This window comes from Triticum aestivum, chromosome 6B (genome assembly GCF_018294505.1).
Source record: "Triticum aestivum cultivar Chinese Spring chromosome 6B, IWGSC CS RefSeq v2.1, whole genome shotgun sequence".
NCBI classification, from domain to species: Eukaryota; Viridiplantae; Streptophyta; class Magnoliopsida; order Poales; family Poaceae; genus Triticum; species Triticum aestivum.
In genome coordinates, this window is record NC_057810.1 from 486,559,240 (window position 1) to 486,581,548 (window position 22,309).

A 22,309-nucleotide genomic window follows, 5' to 3' on the forward strand; every position below is an offset into this window, starting at 1 on the left:
AGGGTCACGGCGAAGAAGATAGGGGAGATCAAACCGCTCCTTGACTCTTGGGTTCCTTGTAATGATGTTATTAGTTGAGTCAAGAATGGGCTTGAACGAACCTGCCATGCTAGCCGAGGTGATGACGTCGCACCGATCAATGAGTTCCTCCACCACGTCATCTTTCAGATCGGGGCAAGAATAACGGGGTTGTTTCCGTCCTGTTCCCTCCATGGAGAAGATGATCGAACAATGGCAGAAGAAAGGGTGAAGGGCTGAAGGAAAATGGAGGAGGGAGAGGAAGAGTGTGCGACAGCAGTTCCAAATCGAGAGGGAAAGGCGAAGAGTCGGTGGGCGGTTGCCAGTTTGCCACGGTTCACGAAGGGGCGCCCCGGCCTACACGTCGGTTCGGAAATACTCCTACTACTCGCCGTCGTCTCACTGATATGTTGGAACGGGACCACATGTCAACGAAACATGGTGTGTAATTTCTCGTGCAAAATGCGATCTGGCCGCGTTGGCCCGAGGTGCCGCATTAGTTTTTTTTTTGAAAGTTTGCCGCATTAGTTATCGACCTTTATTTTTTTAACATGCAATCTGAATGGATAGCTCCTGTGGTCATCACACGTGAGCGGATATAGTGATGGTTGATTCGCCCGAGCAACTTATTACTGTGGGAATATGGGAGTACCAGCGGATTCAAGGAACAGAGAAATGATGGTTGCTTCGTCCGAGCAACTTACTGTGGCGAAGGTGGGGCTCTGTGATTTGACTGCTCACTAGTCATTACTACTGCGGCGCAACGACCGGGGTGAATCTTTCCCTGAAGTTGTGTTGTGCACTCAATATTGCTGCATGGCAGGTGGAGCCGGATGAAGGATGTCCAACATGTCGGCGAAACGAAGTTGAATTGTTTCTGGCATTGCTATCAATCCTTCAGGATTTGTTTATATGTACTCATAATTTTGATGAAATTGTACTGTGATGCTATGAAGGTTTCAACTCTGGTTCCCGCAGGAAAAAAAGGTTTCAACTTAGGATTCATGTGTCTTGCCTCGAGATTATCTCGTTACAACATTCCATCAAATACAAATGAAACTACCATGGCTAATGCATCTCAATGGTTCGCAGATCAGCGCCAATATTCACATCACAACTGAAGACAAAGTTGTGAGAAGGTGTACAAATAAAGAAAAAATATAATTGATCGATGTTGTTCGTAGGCATGGCTCCATTTCCTTGGCACAGTGTTCATTGCTTGGCAGCTAGTTTCACCCAGCTCTGTAGCCAAAAAAGAGGTGTATGAAGGACACCACAATCCGATCATTTTGTGCAGCTCCACTAAAATCGGGCGGACCATCCCTGTTTGCAAAGATATCCAGTCAGTGTGATTACAATAATAGTGGAACTAGATGATGAAACATAACACACATAAATAGAAGCCGATCACCTCTACGATCTCTCTTTAGGACTAACTTCTTGTTGGAGAAGATTAGGATAGCAAAACCAATCTCCCTTTCCGCAGTCCCACAGAAATGTAAAAACGTTGCCCGTGTGACATTTTGGCGGAACTGCACAAAACACTCTTCAGAAAAGTGATTTGTGCAGTTCACCAAAAGGTCGCAATAGAAATGAGGTGAAAATGGATAGCCCTGTTTGCAAAAGGAGGTTGAAAGGAAACAATTACTGCCCAATAACACGAGTTGAAGACACATACGCTGACAAAAAAGAAGCATGTTGCATGTAAAAAGGGAAAGATAGCACATGTGGTTTATCAAAAATGGTTTGAGGACGAGATTGCAAGATGGAAAGTACGCCGGCCGAGATACGATTTAAGCAAACAACTAAAGAAGATCCACATGCAGCAACGTGGGAAGATGGGCAGTGGAGCAAGGCCGGAGGAAGCTGTACCTGAGGGTCGTCGGGATGTTACTAGGAGGGCGCCGGCGGCCGGGATCTACCCATACTGCAGCAGTGAGCAAGTGGCGAAGGCCCTACCGCGCCGAAGCTTGGTCAGAGAGAACGGCGGGTACCGCAGATCGGGACGAGCTGCCTCAACGCCGTCGAACGGAGAGACGATGCACATCCTCCCTTTCCGCCGGCGGACGGGATGCGGCCGGATCACTGACCAACGCTGAGAGAGAGAGGCCACGGCGGCCTTGTGTGAGATGGTGAGACTCCACGAGAGACAAACCCATTTTTCCATTTTCCCCACGGCAATCATTTTATATTCTAGGCATGGTACCCGACCCTCCTTCGAGTAAACAACCGCTACACGCGTCAAATTATCACGTGGGCTGCCTTTTCGTACAGAAACGAACTCCACCGTGTACCCGCGCGGGTGTGGCCGGGAACGAGACGTGAGTACGTGCGTCCTGCGTGCACTTCTTCTTTAGGTGCAGGTACGTACGTGGGTGGGTGTGAGAGAGATGGTTTGTGCGAAACAGAGGCAATGTGTTGATGATATCTCAATCAGAAAACGTAACATATGCAATGTGTGTGAAACGGAGTCATGGACGTGAGATATCGATAGAATTGAAAACAGGGATGAAGTGTGTGGCTGCACGATCGATAAAGAGTGCCATCGAATTTGTGTTTGCCCACGTCAAAGATACAGGGCGGCTGGCCTACTGGAATTTGAGAGGGCAGAGGTGCAGTTCTTCTCCGTGGCATGGATACCTACCTACAACGTTCGACTATCGGTGTGTGTGGGGGGGGGGGTAGAGACCGGTCGACTAGTATATGTGTGGGGAAGGAGAGAGACCTAGCTATGTATTGAGGGAGATCGATCGACATCCATGGATATGTGTAGCAGAGGAATAAGGTTGGGAAAAAGACAAAGGTAGAGCGTCGGAGGGTTGGTGGTGGAGTGGCGTCTCACAAATGGTGGGAGAGGCCTGCTAGACAAACGGAGGGTATGAGTGCAATATCAATAAGAGAGGGCGGGGGATGTCTGTCTGTCTATGCACGTGCGTGTGAGAGACGGGTCGGGAGGTATTCAAGGATGATGAGGGGAGAAGATATGGTTGTGGTAAGCATGCGTAACTACATAGGAAGATCAACCGTCGTGTGTCCGAGAAAAGGAGAGACATAACTAGCGAGGTAAGTGTATCGGTGCTTGGTGAAAACGAATTATAGTCGACCTGGCTATATGTAGGGAGATCAGTTCATATACACGCCTGCATGTGTTAGAAGCAAATAAGGTCCGGAGAGGCAGACAGGGGGAGAGGGTGTGGCTAGGAGGTGGTGCGAGAGGCCTACCATGTCGAGGGGGAGGAGTGTGCGAGCATGTGATTAATGAAAAGAGGGGCGGGAGTGTGCACCTGCGTGGAATCGTATTGGACATATGGGGGCATGGACGGTGAGAAGAGAAGAGGGGAAGTATATATGTGTTTGTTGTAGGCACACTTGGCTAGAGAGGTATATCGACCGATGTGTGCCAGAAAGAAGGAGCCGGGGGCCTACACACACCGCTGGTGGACGACCTAAAGAGAAATAATGAACGTGCGCGATGGAGGGGACGCTAAGGGTGTGTGAGGGGGGCGGGCGTGTGCATGCACGATAGAAAGTTAGCGCTAGCTAGCTACAAATAGAAGAGGATCGTGAAGGTGTAAAAGACGAACAAAGATCATAATTCATTATAAAAAGGTGGATACGGATACTTGAAGAAGATATCATAATGTAGAACATTGATTATAATTTGGGCTAATGTGTGGCTTTTGCAACTCAGGTCTAAATACTTGTCATAATGTAGGGGGCGGGGCACTATACTTTGTGTGATAAACACGGTGTACGTATGGAACATGGTTTAGATTATGAATATATAGTTAGTACATCAAATGTACTATTATTTGGAATCAACATCAAGTGTATTCAAAAAATAGAATTCGAGTTCATGTAGTACACATAGTTCATATCTATCTCTATAGTAATCATGTGGTGTGTTATTAAGGTAATACACGAATGATGGTTGAAGTTGGCAACAATCATGATTGTAGATTCTTATTGAAATAGAGAAACGAATTCAAATTTAGTTCGAATTGCAGCGGTAGTATAGACATTTGGAATGCACTAAAATGTTGGTATGAGTAGGTTACATGCATTATACAGCAAGCGAAAAAAATTATCGGACATAACTGGATTCATACTCCCTCCTTCCATCTATATAGGGTGTAATGAGATTTTAAGACCGCCTTTGACTATTGACAAGATTAATAGTACATGACATGCACAATGTGAAAATTATATCATTGAAAGAACCTTTCACAGACGAAGTTAACGGTGTGCTTTGTGTAAGTTGCATGTCATATATCATTGCTCTAATATTTGGTCAAAGTTAGCATCGAAAAACACATTAGGCCCTATATAGATGGAAGGAGGGAGTAGCTTTGAATAGCATTTGTATAGTAAAACGGGGCAAGACTCTCTCTTTGTGTGGTGTGAATAGTTTTATTTTTTTCGTTTCTTTTTGGTTGAGGGAAGTGCGAATTGATTTGGTACGTACAAGTACAATATTACTACACGTTAGGCTTGTCCCTAAAATTCAACCCGCGTCTTGTTATATCCCGAAAATTCAGATATCGTGCTCCCAAAACTGGCGCCTTCACAACCGCGCCTTGCTATCCCGAAATTACAACGCGCGCGAAAACTCCCTCCAGCTGCCAAATCCCGACACGCGAAATCCCCCTTCTAACCCTGAGCCGAAAGGGCCGCTAGTTCAAATCGGTGGGGGGTACTTTTGTAACACACCCTACATTTTGGACAAGCGCGTCCCTAAGTCATGCTTCACCCCCTCCCATCGCCCCCTTTTCGCCATTCGAAATCCCAGGCCGCCATAACCTCTCCGCTCCAGCCGCGAAACCCCACCCTCCTCCGTCCGCCACGTCACCGCTGCCCAGCCGGAGCCTCTTCCCCGACGACATCGTCCACCGCAACAGCTCGACGTCCCTCGTCCACCTCCCCGGATGAGGATCCGTCGTCCATCTCGCCGTCCAGCCGGTTCAGCCGCCCCGTCCTCCACCTCTAAGGAGCTGCTCCGACGATCGCCTCGTCTATCGCGGCTGCTCCATCCCTACACGCCGCCTTAACCTGCTCCACCGGAACCGCAGCATCCTCACCGACTCCTCGGACGAAGCCGAGGCCTACTCGGCGCCACCAAAGAGGTTGTACACTCATCGCATCGCACCTTCTCCTTAACTCGACCTCCCGACACCGACGGTGCTTCATCCCGCACCCCCATGGAGCGGCTACCTTGAAGCCGGCGCCGCGGGCGACATCTCCATGGCGGTTCTTGCCCAGTGCGAGGCCCCTTCGGTGGCGGCGTCCATACCAGCCGGATCTGCTGCTGCTGCTCCGGCTCTTGCTGCTCGCTCGCGCTGCTGCTGCTGCTCCGGCTCTCGCTCGATCGCTCGCTCGCCCTGCTGCTGCTGCTGCTTTCCCGTCGCTCGTGCTGCTGCTCTGCTCCGATTAAGCCACACTTCAGTCGACTGAATCGACTTTTGGGTCAGTCGATTTTCAGGGGTTCGGGGGGGCTCGCCGGAGTTAAGGAAGAACCACCCGCAGCGGGGACGGGGCTCGCCGGAGAGGTACCCCACTATCTATCTTAGGGTTCAGGGTAGGGGGCGGGGGGCCTAGAGGGCTGGCCGGGGCGGCGGTGGCGAGTTGTTTCGGGGCGGCGAGGCGGCGCTGGGGCCGGCGGTTCGGCCGGTGGTGGCTGGCGGCTCAGGGGGGTGCAGGTTGAAGATGAACTGCAGGCCCTCCCTAAACTACATGTCAAGTGCCTCTCTGCTACCATTGCGTTCAGTTTCAACAGTAGCATTCACATTCCCCAGTAAATTTCAGTTTCGACAGTTAAGTTCAGAGTCAACAATTTTTACCTCATCTGTTGTAGTCAGGTGGTTTTTGGTGATGTTAATTTTACATCCATTTTACATCATCTATTGGAGATGCTATTAGAATCCCACTTGAGATTGACGATGTCTGTCTTGTGCTGCTTCAGCCTTGACGTCTTACGGCTCACCGGAGCTGCTCCAACGACAGAACGATCCATCACAACAGAGCAGTGCCCAGGACGCCGTCTACAGATTCCTCAGATCTTCCTCCACACCTCCGACAGCCACCTCTGCCTCAACTGCTTCAGCGACCAACCCAATGATGCTGAGGTCGACACGGCTACGGCAAAGAGGTTGTACACTTGTTGCATCACTTATTACTATACATTCACGTCGATCCATTAGGGCTATTTTGGTTCAACGGAAAAACATAGCAATAGGGAATTTTCCAATGGCACTCTACTATTCAATTATTCATGCATTTTGTTGAAAGGAATGAAGCAAAACATCCACCTGGACCTACTTTTCAAAATCCTATGCATGAAAACAAGACCAAGTGCATTAGTGCCAGAATAACATTCTAACTGTACACGCTTTCATATGGTTTCTCTTTATTTTGGCCATGTTTCTTTGCATTCCTCTGCTCTTCCAATTCCTGTAAACCAAACACCCAAGTTGACAGAAATCCTGTGTTTACAAATGCTCTGTTTACCATGTGCATTTTCCTATCCTATTCCGGTGTTTTTCCTATCCCTGCGTTTTAAGAATCATGCAAGCCAAATGAGCCCTTACAGAATTACTTCAGTTACAGGTACGTGTCGAAGGGAACTTTGTGTGGTTTGTCCTGCTCCTGCCGCGACGTCGTCCACCTCACCTGAGCTGCTCCATCGACAGAAGCATCCACCAAACCAGACATCACGACTCCTGACCGTCTTTCGCCGCCTCAGATCTCCTTCCCTGCCGCCGGCACCCACCCCAACGGCATCACCATCATCGACTCAGCAGATGAACCTGAGGAGTACACGGGTCCACAAGAGATGTCGCACTCTTTTGTTTCTGCTTATGTTATGCATTGCTTAAACTTACCTGCTACTTTATCGTCCTGTTCAGCTCTTGGACTCCCAACTCAGGTCCAAATTAATGTTCAAACTTGAGTTCTAAATTAGTTGTGGGGCACATATCGAGGCAGCAATGAATAGTATGTCTGTCTAATATCTGGTTCACCTAGGGTATGCCTATGTTGTTCATCTTGGGTGGGAAACAAATAGTAAAGCAATCATCATCTGTCTTTTTATTAATTTAAAGCAATCATCAGCCTGCTATCATTATTTTTTGATCCATCCACTGGTTGTTACCATCACTCTAAATTTCTGCATGCTCTCCTTACATAATCTCACCATATTTTTTCGTATGCATGTCAGATATTATACACAGTCATGCTGAACATGTAGAGAAAAAGAGAAGAGTTTTGCGCGGCAATACAATGTCATGCAGACATCGCTCCATGGTGGGTTCAATGGCAAACCCTCCCCACCCCTCTCCAGATTGTAATCCAGAGGAAGATATCTGTTCTGAGGCGGATTCAGACGCCGCTGACCACTCCTATTTACCCCCCAAGGTGTTTGCTCTACCTTGGCATGATGATGTTAGTCATATCATGCATATGTTGCCTTGCAGTGCCTACTTTTGACATCATATATGTCATCTGCTTAGTTTAGACATGTTCTGTAATGCCACCTGTTTAGTTTCTATATCATATATGGGAATTATGCAGTCTCATGTCTTTTAGCCAGCCATAATATATGTGAAATGTGCAATGCCATCCTGTTTAACCAGGCATCATATATTTGAATGATATCTTGCCCATCCTTTTCTTCATTACATTTCCATTTGTCGACAATGTTTGTACATTAAACTACTCTTCCTGTGAATCAGCCATTTGGGTGGGAGATGGAAAAATCTGGAGTGAAAACAAGGCCTTCAGAGCAGACAGTGCTACCTGTCGAAGCAGATCTCTTGTTGGGTCCCGATAGCTCCTCAGAGATGGATTCAGAGACAGATGACCAGTCCTATTCCCCTACTGAGGTGTATGCTCTAACTTGGCACGGTTATACTGCTCATATCATGCATACGGTGTCTTGCATTGCATAGTTTAGACATCATATACACAATATTCAACACCATGTTCTTAGTTCAGACATCATATCGAATGCCCTCTGTTTAGCATATAAATCACATATGTGAATTAAATGATGCGATCCTGATTACTTAGATAACATGTAGGTGAATTATGTCATGCGATCCTGTTTAGTTATTCATCATATCTTTGAATTATGTTATGCTATGCTATCCAGTTTAGATAGACATCATATATGTGAAATTATGTCATGCTATCCGTTTTAGTTAAACAATATACATGTCAACTATTTCATGCCCTCTTTTTTCCACACTATCTATTGCATCTGTCTCTCATACAATGTCTGTACATTCAACTATGTTTCCTGTTTATCAGCCATTTGAATTGGAGCGGGTGATGCCAGTATCTAGCGGAATAAAAACACGGTCTTCAAATAAAACAGTGCTACCTCTTGGTGGAGATAGCACCCCGGTTGTACATGCACAAGAACCAGCCCTACCACACATAACCCAAACTCTCGCAGATTGTACCCCTACTGCGATGGACAAAGAACCAGCTTCACCCAATCTAACCCCAACCCCAGCCGATAGTAACCCAGTTCCTGTTGACACAGCACCATCTCCACCACAGAGCTCCCAAACAAGAGCAGTTAGTAAGGCAGCTCCAGTGCCCAAAGGGCCAGTACTATCACGGCGAACCCCAACTCCACCAGTTAGTATGCCTATTCCTGTGGAGGAAGCACAACCAGCTAGTCGTAGTTTAGCATCTATCGCATTTGATGTTGTTAAATCGTATGTGCGTATCTTCCCATCTTGGAAATATTATACTGAAGATGAAGGAAAATGCCAGTTGCAGGTGTTTGTCCAGGAGTTATGTGTAAGTAATGTTATTCATGGCAATTACTTTGCTTCGTCCCATACATCCTACCTCCATGATGGTTATAATACAGCAAATTTTCCCATTTTTCTCTATAGAGAAGGACCGATTTGGAAACTCAGGATGAGGTAACCTGTGCTAATACCTCTGCTATCTTCAAGAATGCTTGGTGGCAGTATCGGAATTACCTGAAGAAAACGTACTTCACCGGCAAAGAAACTCATCAAATTCCCTTACGTTCTCCTGAGACACATTTACTGGACGATGACTGGGAACGCCTTGTTCTGTACTGGTCCCGAACCAAGAATGTGGTAAGGTCTATGAGCTCATTTTCTATTTTTAAGTATTATATTCTTGCGTCTTACTGTACTCTGTTCATGTAGAACAAGTGCCTAAACCTGAAGAACAACTGTTCTAATTTAAGATTCCATTGCTATCATAGTTCAAAAAAGCGCTAGGCGTTAATTGTGCGTTTTGCCACCGCCTTGCACTTTACTGACCAAAGCGCATGCTTATGCGCAGTTATGCACAGATTAAGCGTAGTTATGCGCAATGCGTTTTGCCAACGCCTAGAGCCTAGGCGCGCTTAAGCGCTCGCTTAGGCGCGCCTTTTTTAACTATGATTGCTTTGCTCTTGTATCACTGTATTTACTGATACAAACTTATTTTTAAATTGAAGGATCCAATCGAAACTCCAATGGCACAGCAGGTATGTTCACGCATGTTTCTTTAACAGGTTTGCTCTTATCAATAGCTCTTTTGATTTCAATTTCAATTGTGTATACAGTTGACTTTCATATCATGCACATTACTAGCATCACAACAGAGCCAATAGTGTTGTTGTACATGTAGACCCGTGGTACCCATCTGAAATCTTGTTGTGCCGTGTAGTTTCCCACGCTTTGTATTCTTTCACTGCTGCTTTGTCTTGAACTGATATGATTTGAACCGTGTCTCTATTTTGATTTGGCAAGACAATGCAGTGACCATAGGACATAGATATATGTTTGTTTGATGCTTTTATTATGTACTAGTACTTGGCAATAGAAGACTTGGTAGTTTAATCCTGTCCACCTTACTAATGAACTGGTTCACCGAAATGAGTTTCATATACTAGTACATGCTAAACTTGTTATGTGTCTGCTTGTTTCTTCTTTTAGAATGCTGACAGAATATTGGGGAAGAGTGCCTTATTAAGCAATGGTAAAGGAAGTAATGCAGATAAGGTTCAGGATAGTGACACATCCTTGTTGGTCTCCAACAAAGCTGATAAAACAGCTAAGGAAGACTATCTTGAAGACAGCGAGACAACCCCAAAGTCCTGTCTTGGTTTAGTGTTCGAGTTACTGGCCACTACCGCTTGCACAAGCTATTCAAACTCACTGTCTGAATCAGTTCGGTTTCTTGAGTCTCAACTACAAGCTGAAAGACATCGATCAGCTGTGCTGCGACAAGAAGCGGAAGGACTGCGGAAGTCCCTGGAGCATTCAGATGCATACTTTCTGGTGCAACAGCAAGCGTTGGAGGATTTTAGCGCCAAACAGGACAAAGCTAATCAGCTTGCTAAGCTTATTGCCAGCATGGTGGATACCCAGGATAACGTTTCTTGAGCTCTTCTGAAGTTGTTTCAGTTATGCTCTTGTTTTGCTGCCGCGTTTATTTGCACTGGTGGCCAATTTTGACGGCCAGTGTATGTAATATGCTGCTTTGTTCCCTATATTTGCACTGGTGGCGAACTTTGATGCCCAGTGGATGTAATATGTGTAATAGCGGTAATAGGCTAGCCTTAATTGCTTGCTTATTTATTTCCTTATTGTCTTGTTTAGTTGTTTGCTTGTAGTCACTGCAGTTCTTTTTCTGTGTTTTTCTAGTGGCCACAATAGCCTATTTTTGGTAACTAGGCCAAAATAATCATGGCAACACACGGACTGTTGTAACCATGGGCCTCCTACAGGCCGTATGATCCATGGGCCTTCTTCGGCCGTAGGACCATTGGCCTTCTATACGGGCCGTAAGATCCATCGGCCTTCTATACGGGCCTTAGGGATCAATGGGCCTTCTACGGGCTGTAGGGTCCATGGTCCTTCTACGGGCCGTACAATCCATGGGCCTTCTACGGGCCATACTATCCATGGGCCTCATACGGGTCGTAGGATCCATGGGCCTTCTACGGGGCGTATCATCATTTCGCCAATCATGGGTCATACTATTCATGGACCATAATGGGCCGTTAATAGGTCGTATTTGATAACTCTATGAAAACAGCCCTACAGGTTTTTTTGACATGAAAACGGCCCAACGTATTAACGGTCCGCAAACGGGCCGACTATAACGATGGGCTGAATTTGGCCCACAAGCAGAAAATGACAATAACGGGCCGTATGTAACCGAATGCTGCAAGTGAGCCCAAGAATCAATGGGCCCTGAGAAGGCCGAAAGATAACTTGGGCTGGAAACGGCCCAATGGAATAACGGGTTGTTAATGGGTATAAAGTGATACACTGTTCATTACGGGCCAGTTTCACCACGGGTCGTTAATGGGCCAAGAGTTACAGAGGTCCTCATATGGGCCGAAAAAAGTCATGGGCCACACATGGGCCAGAAGTTAAAACGGGCTGAATCATATTGGATGACCCAGATGACGCTACTGGGCCTAATTCGGATAGGGCGTAATGGGCCCTGGGTTAGCGGGCTGTAAATGGGCTATATGCAAACAGGCCGTTAACAGGCTTTCCTTGGGCCGGCCCGCCACCTTTTGACCAAGTCAAACGGGCCGACCTTTTCACAGGAATGGGCCTCTGTTGGGCCGTGCCACGTGTCGCCGTATCATAGGCGCCTTCGGTCCAATGAGCGGATAACATCTGTCCCAACGGTGAGCCGACACGTGTTTCCTCCAGCCAATGATGATTTTACACGTGGAAAATCCCCATTAGTCGGGGCTGTTAACGGGTTATCGGATCCAAAACCTGACCTGATAGCTTAACGGCGTTCCGTTATGGTGGATGCCACATGTCGGTCACCCTTGACGAAAGCACTTCTGTGACATGCGATTTATCGTCATGGAAGTGGACACTTCCGTGATGATAATTTTGGTAATGTCATGGAACACTTCTACGACAGCACAAGTATGACTATCTTGATTATGTCATAAAATTGTCATGGATGTACATGCATGACAAAAAACATGACCTACTGAGACAAACACGTATCATCATGGAAGTGTATTTTTTTGTAGTGATACAATATATTTTCTGCAACCTCTAACATTTACCCCACCACAAATTAAAATATATATTCCTGTCTTGACCAGATGAGCGTGCAAACTACGGGACTATTTGGATTGTGACTATGTTTGCCTTATGTTACCACATTACTTTTTGCCACACTTGCCATACTTGCCTAACTTGAGTTGCTTAAATTGTTAGACACACTTTGGTTTGCCTAAGGGAATCTTGCCACACTTTTTGTGTCTATGACATGTGGGGTTCACTGCTCATAAAAAAATTCTTGCCTTAGGTGTGGATAGAACCAAACACCCACCTAACTTGGTCAAACTTTCCTAAGGTGAGGTGTGGCAAAGTGTGGCAATATGCGGCTGGAAACCAAACAGCCCCTACAATCACCAGGATGATAGGTAGGGCCAAAAGATTTTTTAATCAAAAAAATGCTTCGGGACGGCCTAATAGCACAAGGCAAAAACTAATGATATCTCGAGAATTTCATCAAAAAATGATATCTCGAGAAAGATGAGAGATAAGGTGAGGAGGAATGGGGTGTGATGGTGACTGGTGGTCGGACTGGGCGGAAGCATGGGGATGGACGGCGCCGGCAGGCGGCAGCGGCCACCATGCTAGATTGTTTCAGAGACTTCCTTTTTTAATTGCTTAGCAATGAGGTTGTGGGAGGTAAGGATAAACGAGCCAAGGCCTTATTTGTAAATGTGGAGAGAGGTGTGGGTATCTTTTGTAAAATTGTCATAGTTTGATTTCTATCCGTCAGATGTAGATCAGACGGTCTATATTACAAGATGGCAGGCACACCATCATCACCAACTCGGTTTTTTATAAGAGTAGAGATGAATATGTGACGGTAAAGCTTTGTAATGCCCTCGCCCTAAAGCGGGAGATGGTTGTGCACGAGGAGGGCGAGATCATGCCGACGGAACATGACCCGACAATGGAGCTCTCTATGTGAAAGTGCAACTATCCCTAGGTGGTTTTGGTAATTCATAACAACATATAGCTCATTGAGCTAATCCTATTCCAAGACTATTGTTTCAGGAAAGCTCAATGAATGGCATGGCATGGATGATGAAAGTCGATCCCTCAAAATACTAAGGACAAAGGATTGGCTCAAGCTCAAAAGCTCAAGACTCTTCATTTTACCTTTTAGTGATCCAAGATCACATTGAGTCTATAGGAAAAGCCAATACTGTCAAGAAGGGATGAGGTGTTGCTTAATGAGCCTCTTGCTTCATGTGCTTAGTGATATGCTCCAAAACCCTCAACTACTTTCCCACATCCAAAAATGACCTAAACCTAAAGCCAAAATCGGTCACACCGATTCTTTCTATCCGGCGCCACCGATTCCAAAAGTCATAGCCACTGCCACAAACCCTAAGCAAATCGGTCTTACCGATAGGGATCTCGGTCTCACCGAGATGGGATTGTAATCTCTCTGTTTCCCTTCGTAACATTTCGGTCTAACCGAAGTGAGCGATCGGTCCCACCGAGATTGCAATGTAAACTCTATGCTTCCTTTTTGTAACATTTCGGTCTCACCGAAAAGAGCAAATCGGTCCCACTGAGTTTACCTAACCAACTCTCTGGAAAGCTTATTACCAAAATCGGTCTTACCGAGTTTGTGTAATCGGTCTTACCGAGATTACGTTATGCCCTAACCCTAACCGAATCGGTCTCACCGAGATGCATGTCGGTCCCACCGAAAATCACTAACGGTCACTAGGTTTACTAAATCGGTCCGACCGAGTTTAACTATTCGGTCCCACCGAGTTTGGTAAATTGTGTGTAACGGTTAGATTTTGTGTGGAGGCTATATATACCCCTCCACCTCCTCTTCATTCGTGGAGAGAGCCATCAGACCAAACCTACACTTCCAACTTACCATTTCTGAGAGAGAACCACGTACTCATGTGTTGAGGCCAAGATATTCCATTCCTACCATATGAATCTTGATCTCTAGCCTTCCCCAAGTTGCTTTCCACTCAAACCCTCTTTCCACCAGATCCAAATCCTATGAGAGAGAGTTGAGTGTTGGGGAGACTATCATTTGAAGCACAAGAGCAAGGAGTTCATCATCAATGCACCATTTGTTACTTCTTGGAGAGTGGTGTCTCCTAGATTGGCTAGGTGTCACTTGGGAGCCTCCGACAAGATTGTGGAGTTGAACCAAGGAGTTTGTAAGGGCAAGTAGATCGCCTACTTCGTGAAGATCTACCGCTAGTGAGGCAAGTCCTTCGTGGGCGACGGCCATGGTGGGATAGACAAGGTTGCTTCTTCGTGGACCCTTCATGGGTGGAGCCCTCCGTGGACTCGCGCAGCCGTTACCCTTCGTGGGTTGAAGTCTCCATCAACGTGGATGTACGATAGCACCACCTATCGGAACCACGCCAAAAACATCCGTGTCTCCAATTGTGTTTGAATCCTCCAAACCCTTCCCTTTACTTTCTTGCAAGTTGCATGCTTTAATTTCCGCTGCCTATACACTCTTTGCATGCTTGCTTGAATTGTGTGATGATTGCTTGACTTGTCCTAAAATAGCTAAAATCTGCCAAACTCTAAAATTGGGAAAAGGTTAAGTTTTTATTGGTCAAGTAGTCTAATCACCCCCCCCTCTAGACATACTTCAAGGTCCTACAAGTGGTATCAGAGCCTTGGTTTCCATTTGCTTTGATTTCCATAGCTTTTGGTGGTCATAGCCTTGGTTTCACAACCTAGGAGAGTATGGCGTCTAGCGAGGGAAATTATCACCGTAGAGGTCCTTACTTTGATGGTACTAATTTTGCTAGTTGGAAGCATAAGATGAAAATGCATATTCTTGGACATAACCCCGCCGTTTGGGCAATTATTTGTATTGGCTTGCAAGGTGAATTCTTCGATGGGAGAGAACCGAACCGTGAAGCTAATGCGGAAGAATTGAAGATGCTGCAATACAACGCTCAAGCATGTGAAATCATCTTCAACGGATTGTGCCCCGAAGAATTTAACAAAATCAGCCGTCTTGAGAATGCAAAGGAAATTTGGGATACTTTGATTGATATGCACGAAGGTACCGAGTCCGTCAAGGAATCCAAGTTGGATGTGCTCCAAAGTCAGCTTGACAAGTTCAAAATGAAGGATGGTGAAGGTGTCGCTGAAATGTACTCTAGGCTTGCTCTTATCACAAATGAGATTGCCGGCTTAGGGAGTGAAGAGATGACCGACAAATTCATCATCAAGAAAATCCTAAGAGCATTGGATGGAAAGTATGATACCGTGTGCACATTGATCCAAATGATGCCAAACTACAAAGATCTCAAGCCAACGGAAGTCATTGGAAGGATTGTTGCTCATGAGATGTCACTCAAGGATAAGGAGGAACTTCACAACAAGTCAAGTGGTGCTTACAAAGCCTCAAGTGAAGCCCCCACATCATCAAGTGAGAAACAAACCTTCAATGAAGAATTGAGCTTAATGGTGAAGAACTTCAACAAATTCTACAAGAGTAGAAGCAAAGAAAGAAGCTCCAAGTCAAGGTCTTACAATGACAAGAGATCTTCTAGTCGAGAGCGCAATTGCTATAATTGTGGGAAGCCTGGGCACTACTCCAATGAGTGTACGGCACCCTACAAAAGAAGAGAAGATTCTCCAAGAAGAAGGAGCAAAAGAGAAGAATCACCACCAAGAGAGAGGAGGAGTAGAGATGATCGTTATGAACGAAGACCCTCACGGAGAAGCAAGGATTCAGAAAGGAAGGACAAGTCATCAAGGAGCTACACAAAACGAAGACATCAAGCTCATGTTGGTGAATGGGTTTCCGGCTCCGACTCCGACAATCACTCCGAGAGAAGCTATCACTCCGACTCCGAATATACTCAAGATGAAGGTGTTGCCGGTCTAGCACTTGTGTCAACCAACTCCTACGACATATTTGATTCACCAAATGAAGGAATTGGAAGATGCTTCATGGCCAAAGGTCCAAAGGTAACACATCCCGAGTATGTTGATTTTAATAGTGATGAAGATGACTTGCTTGTGGATGATGATTTACTTGTTGACAACTCTAGTGATGAATACTATGATGAAACGTCAATTAATCATGCTAATCAAACGAATGACAATGATAAGGAGAAAATTGAGCTTCTAACTAAAGAACTAAACACTCTTAAGTTGGCTCATGAAACTATCTTCGAAGATCATCGAGAACTTTTAAGGGCTCATGAGAAGTTACGCTTTGAAAAGCTCAATCTTGAGCAAGAGCATGAGTTCTTAAAGGCAATCAATGATGATCTCCGCAAGAAAAGTTCTTCTTACATTGCCAAGCGTTTACTCTTATCTACTTACATGCCTCAAGTCAAGTCTAGTAACAAGTACAAGAAAGATACTTCCTCTAGTAGTAACAATAATAATGTCAAATCCAATATTGTTGCTTCTAGTAGTTCTCTTGATTCCACTAATGATTCTCTTAGCCAAGTTACACTTGAGCAAGAAAATAGTTTATTGAAGGGAATTATAGAGAAAGGTGTTTACAAGAGCCTTGCCGGGAGTAAGCAATTCGAGGAAATTGTACGCAAGCAAGGAAGGCACCGGAAGAATCAAGGTGTTGGTTTTGAACGAAAGTTCAACGCCAATGGAGTTGAGTGGGAAGAAGATCAATACCCCAAGACAAAGTTTGTTCCTCAACAAGAGAAGTATGATCCTACTTCCTTCAAGGGGACACAAGCTCAAGATGATCTTCCACCACAAGACCACAAGAACAAAGGCAAGGACAAGCTTCAAGAAGAGATTGATGCATTTGAAGAAGCACCTAAAGCCTCGTTCAAGTGGGTCCCCAAGACTACGTCAAGTTCTACTTCATCAAGTACAACTACAACTCCAAGGATTCCCATCAAGATGATGTGGATCCCGAAGAAGAAGAACTAGAGAGTTCTTGAGGGTGACTCCGCCAACATTCTTCACTCATATCATTTTGGCAAGAACAAGTGCAATCAACTTCACATCTTGCACTAGTTCAAGGAGTCACAAACCCTCATGTTGGTAAGGCAAGGGACAAGGTAACCTAATGTTTTCATGGACATCATCTTGTGTGTGCATCACTCTATGTCTATGGATATTCTTGTTTGTTCCTTGTGGGACTAACCCCTGTAGGTAAGTTGAAAGTGCAACTCACTCCAAAGGATTGCTCCAAATGATCTACATCAACATTGAGCATCTACATCTTCAACACCTACATGAAGTCGTCATCGACAAAACCCAAGGTTAGTTCATCCCTCTAAGGGGGGATCTCACATCTAGGGGGAGCTTAACTCTAAGAACTTGAGTCAAAGCAACTCTAATGGTGTGAACACATTAATGCATTATGTAAAAGTGGTAACCCCACTTGAGCTTAAACAATGAGTATGACCTATGATCAAATGTTCTCATTTGACTCCTAAGTCAATATACTCATATATAGATGACCTAGTCATCACCAATTGTTTGATAGATGCTAGAATTGGTTGTGCATGCTTTGCCACATATTTCAATTGCCATCTTATTGTGTGAGCATGTTGGTGCATATTTTACTCATTCAAGGACATCCACTTGTTGTTTTGATTGTTTGGTTCCTTTCTTTGTGCCAAGTGGGTGGACAAGAATGCCTAAGAACCTTCTTTAGATATCTATGCTTTTCTCGTCTCAAACTCTATTCATGCTACATCACAAAATTTGATCAAGTCAGATTCGAACCACTCTGCGTGAGGAGCACTCGGAGTCCCCGATTTGTCATAGACTTAAACTTCCAAAACCTCTTAGTGATTCTCGGTCTTACTGATCCTTCCATTTCGGTCCTACCGAGATCATCAAGTTGATCTGAGTTTTCAATCTTGGTGCAACCGATTTGAACTTTTCGGTCTCACCGATTTGCTGTAACTGAACACAGTTATGCATCTCGGTGCCACCGAGTTATTCCACTCGGTCACACCGATAGGGTTGGGGTATATATAGCCACGGGCAAAATTTTGGAAATTTCTCCGAAACCCTTCGCCTGCGCAACAGCTCGCTCTGCCATCGTGGTCTCCGGATCGTCTCCTCGTCGCCAGCAGCCTCCTGTCGCTGGTCTTCGCCGCCATCAACGGATTTCGTCCCCGCCGTTGCCGCCGTAGTAAGTCCACCGCCAAGTTAGGGTATGGACTTGATCTTTGTGCTATCCAGGTCTAATTCCTAGCACATTGATTTCATATTGATTCTTGCCACAATTGAAACCCTTCTATCCAGCCAAAGTAGTTCATAGATTAGATGTGATTCGAATTTTTAGGTTTAGGTTTCTGCCGAAACCATTTCGGACCCACCGAGTTGAAAAACTCGGTCTCACCGATTTGGCTTATGCCATTGCACTAGTGACTCTCGGTCTGACCGAGAATTACTAATCGGTGCAACCGATTTGAGGATTCTGTGAAACCCTAGCAGTCTCGGTACCACCGAACTGAAACTCGGTCCAACCGAGATCATCAGTTTAGGTTCCAAAACTGCTTCGGTATCACCGAGTTTGAAAATCGGTGGATCCGAAATGCTTTTTGTGGAAAACTAAAACTGAACTTTTGAGTCATTCTTTTGCAAAAACCTCTGCATTTTGTGATGCTCATCTTTTCTATCTCATCTATAACTCTTCACAGGGTCAGCAGTCAGCTTTGCAATATGTCTGATCAAAGTGACAGCCAGAACAGGCCAGAAGAGCAGATGGACTTGAGTGAGGGCACTAGTCCCTCCAGTACTTCAGATGAAGGGAGCAGAAGTACTCCTAGCAATTTGCCTAAGGCTGCAACTAGGCAAAGGAGGAAAAGAACTTCAGATTCAGAGGATGAAGACTACAAGGCTGAGGAAGATGAGGCTACTTCCAAGAAAGTGGTGCTCCAGAAGGAATATGGCTCATCAAAGGATATAAAGCCAGGCATGAAGATTAAAAGGCCTGCAAGAAGGCAACCTATGCCCAAGGCCAGAGCATCAACTCAACTGCCTGAAAATCCTGATCCCAAAGAGCTAGCTGATGAAAGCAAGAAGAGGAAGGAAAGGGTCAAGAAGACCATGGCCAGAGTTGTTGGGAAACCTTCCATGATGGAAGAGGAAGAGCTTGCTGCACCAGCACCAAAGGCACCTAAGCTTATGGGTGTTGCAATCAGATCAGGGGCTACAACATCTAAGCCCAAGGAAGCACCCAAAGCTGCCCCCAACGCCAAGTCTGCACCAAAGAGGAATAACAGGAGTATTCCAGCTGCTGAGAAGAACAAGGCCCCAGTGCCCAATGTTGCTGAGGAGGAAGATGAAGAAGGACAGGTCCTAAGAAAGCTCAAGCCCAAGATACCAGACCACAATGATGCCCATCATGTGGCTGAGGACATGAAAATCGGGAAGGATTCAGGGCTGAGACTATGGAGAATGGCAGATCCATATGCCACAAGGAGAAGAACTGTTGTTGATTACAGGTTCCATACAAAGGAACAACAGGACTTCTATGAGACAATCTTATTGGACAAGAAGCCCATAGTTTGTGACATGAGGTGGGTTGACTAGAAATTCATCAAGGAGAATGAACAGCACTATCCTGGAGTGCAAGACAGCTTTATTGGTTGTGGAGTTGCAGATTTTGTTGGGCAAAAGCTCACAAATTGGAATGATGAACTTATCATGCAATTCTACTCCACAGCACATTTTTACCCAGATGGGAGAATTGTTTGGATGTTTGAAGGTACAAGGTACCAATCCACTATTGAAGAATGGGCAAGTCTGATCAATGCCCCAAACGAAAATGATGATGATCTGGACATTTATGCAAAGAAGAAGATGGACACAATACCATGGCTCACATGTACAAAGAGATCCCAGACAAAGCCCTCGAGACTTTCTCTTTTGGATCAGTCCACTTTCTGCTGTCAGGGCTGGCTACTATCAATTGGATTTTGAGGCACACTCTATCGCCCAAGTCAGGTGACCATAACATGATTAGAGGGCATGCCATCAACATGTTGCATTTATTTGATGTGCCACAAAAATTCAAAGTCATGAGCCTTATAGTTGAAACTATCAAGAGGACTGCAGCAGATCAGAAGAGGAGTTGTGGATATGCACCTCAGATTCAGGAATTGATCAACTCAAAGATGGGAACTGGCAAATATCAGTTGGATAAGGAACACTTTCCACTTTATCCAGACTTTGAGGACAATGAGGTTGTCATGAATGAAGATGATCCATCATCAGTTCAAGCTCAGGAGAAGAAAGAAAAGGCAAGGAAGGAGAAGGCTGCCAAGATGCCAACTCAAGAGGAGGCATCTGAATATTTCTTGAAAATCAAACAGGAGCAGCTTGGTTACTTGATAGCATCATCTCTGAGGATTGAGAAGGGGTTGGCCACCCTAACTCAAAACCAGGAGAGCCTGGAAAGAATCATGGAACAAAAATTCTATGATCTAGATGTCAAGGTAACTGAGATTCAGTCAGTTGTGGAGTAGCTGCAGGATGACATGCAGGAGAGGAAGGGCAAGACAACCACCAATGTGTTTTCCAGAGTGCCCAGAGCCCAGTGGTCAGTTGCAGAGCCAGTGACAGACACAAGAGCAACAACTTCAGCACCAGCTACTGCCCCTTCAGCTCTAGTGCAACCAGCTTCAGCATCAACTCCAGCACCCTCTACATCAACTGAAGCCTTCGTCCTTGGAGTCATCAGGACACCACCACCAGAAGATCAAGCCTGAGAGTCGATCTAGCACTATGCATTTTCTATGAACTTTTTGGTAACTTGTTGCCAAAGGGGGAGAAAAATGTATAGATCATAGGCTTCAAGAGAGAGAGTGTTGCTTTTGTTCTGTCTTGCTTTTGGTGTGTTTGCTTTTGGTTGAGATACTATGCTTGTGAGACATTGATGATCATGTGTTTGATCATAAGCTACACTTATGCATGCTTGATATTATCTTATCTATCTTATGTGATCACTCACTATGCTTGGTGATGAGTGCATGCATTCATTGTTTATTATTTTGAGCGCTCCACCAAGATGTATGTGACATGGAAGAGTAACCCATGAGCCTAATTCATTGTGCATTTGCAGTCCAAAGCAAATCTAAAATTATGCACAAATTTAGGGGGATCTCTTGCTTATCACATACTTCTCAAAGCGACGATGTTATTTAAATTTTATTATCATTTGTTGAAGCTTTGATCTATATGTTGTCATCAATTACCAAAAAGGGGGAAATTGAAAGTGCAACTATCCCTAGGTGGTTTCGGTAATTCATAACAACATATAGCTCATTGAGCTAATGCTATTCCAAGACTATTGTTTCAGGAAAGCCCAATGAATGGCATGGCATGGATGATGAAAGTGGATCCCTCAAAATACTAAGGATAAAGGATTGGCTCAAGCTCAAAATCTCAAGACTCTTCATTTTACATTTTAGTGATCCAAGATCACATTGAGTCTATAGGAAAAGCCAATACTATCAAGAAGGGATGAGGTGTTGCTTAATGAGCCTCTTGCTTCATGTGCTTAGTGATATGCTCCAAAACCCTCAACTACTTTCCCACATCCAAAAATGACCTAAACCTAAAGCCAAAATCGGTCACACCGATTCTTTCTATCCGGCGCCACCGATTCCAAAAGTCATAGCCACTGCCACAAACCCTAAGCAAATCGGTCTTACCGATAGGGATCTCGGTCTCACCGAGATGGGATTGTAATCTCTCTGTTTCCCTTCGTAACGTTTCGGTCTAACCGAAGTGAGCGATCGGTCCCACCGAGATTGCAATGTAAACTCTCTATTTCCTTTTTGTAACATTTTGGTCTCACCGAAAAGAGCAAATCGGTCCCACCGAGTTTACCTAACCAACTCTCTGGAAAGCTTATTACCAAAATCGGTCTTACTGAGTTTGTGTAATCGGTCTTACCGAGATTACGTTATGCCCTAACCCTAACAGAATCGGTCTCACCGAGATGCATGCCGGTCCCACCGAAAATCACTAACGGTCACTAGGTTTACTAAATCGGTCCGACCGAGTTTAACTATTCGGTCCCACCGAGTTTGGTAAATTGTGTGTAATGGTTAGATTTTGTGTGGAGGCTATATATACCCCTCCACCTCCTCTTCATTCGTGGAGAGAGCCATCAGACCAAACCTACACTTCCAACTTACCATTTCTGAGAGAGAACCACCTACTCATGTGTTGAGGCCAAGATATTCCATTCCTACCATATGAATCTTGATCTCTAGCCTTCCCCAAGTTGCTTTCCACTCAAACCC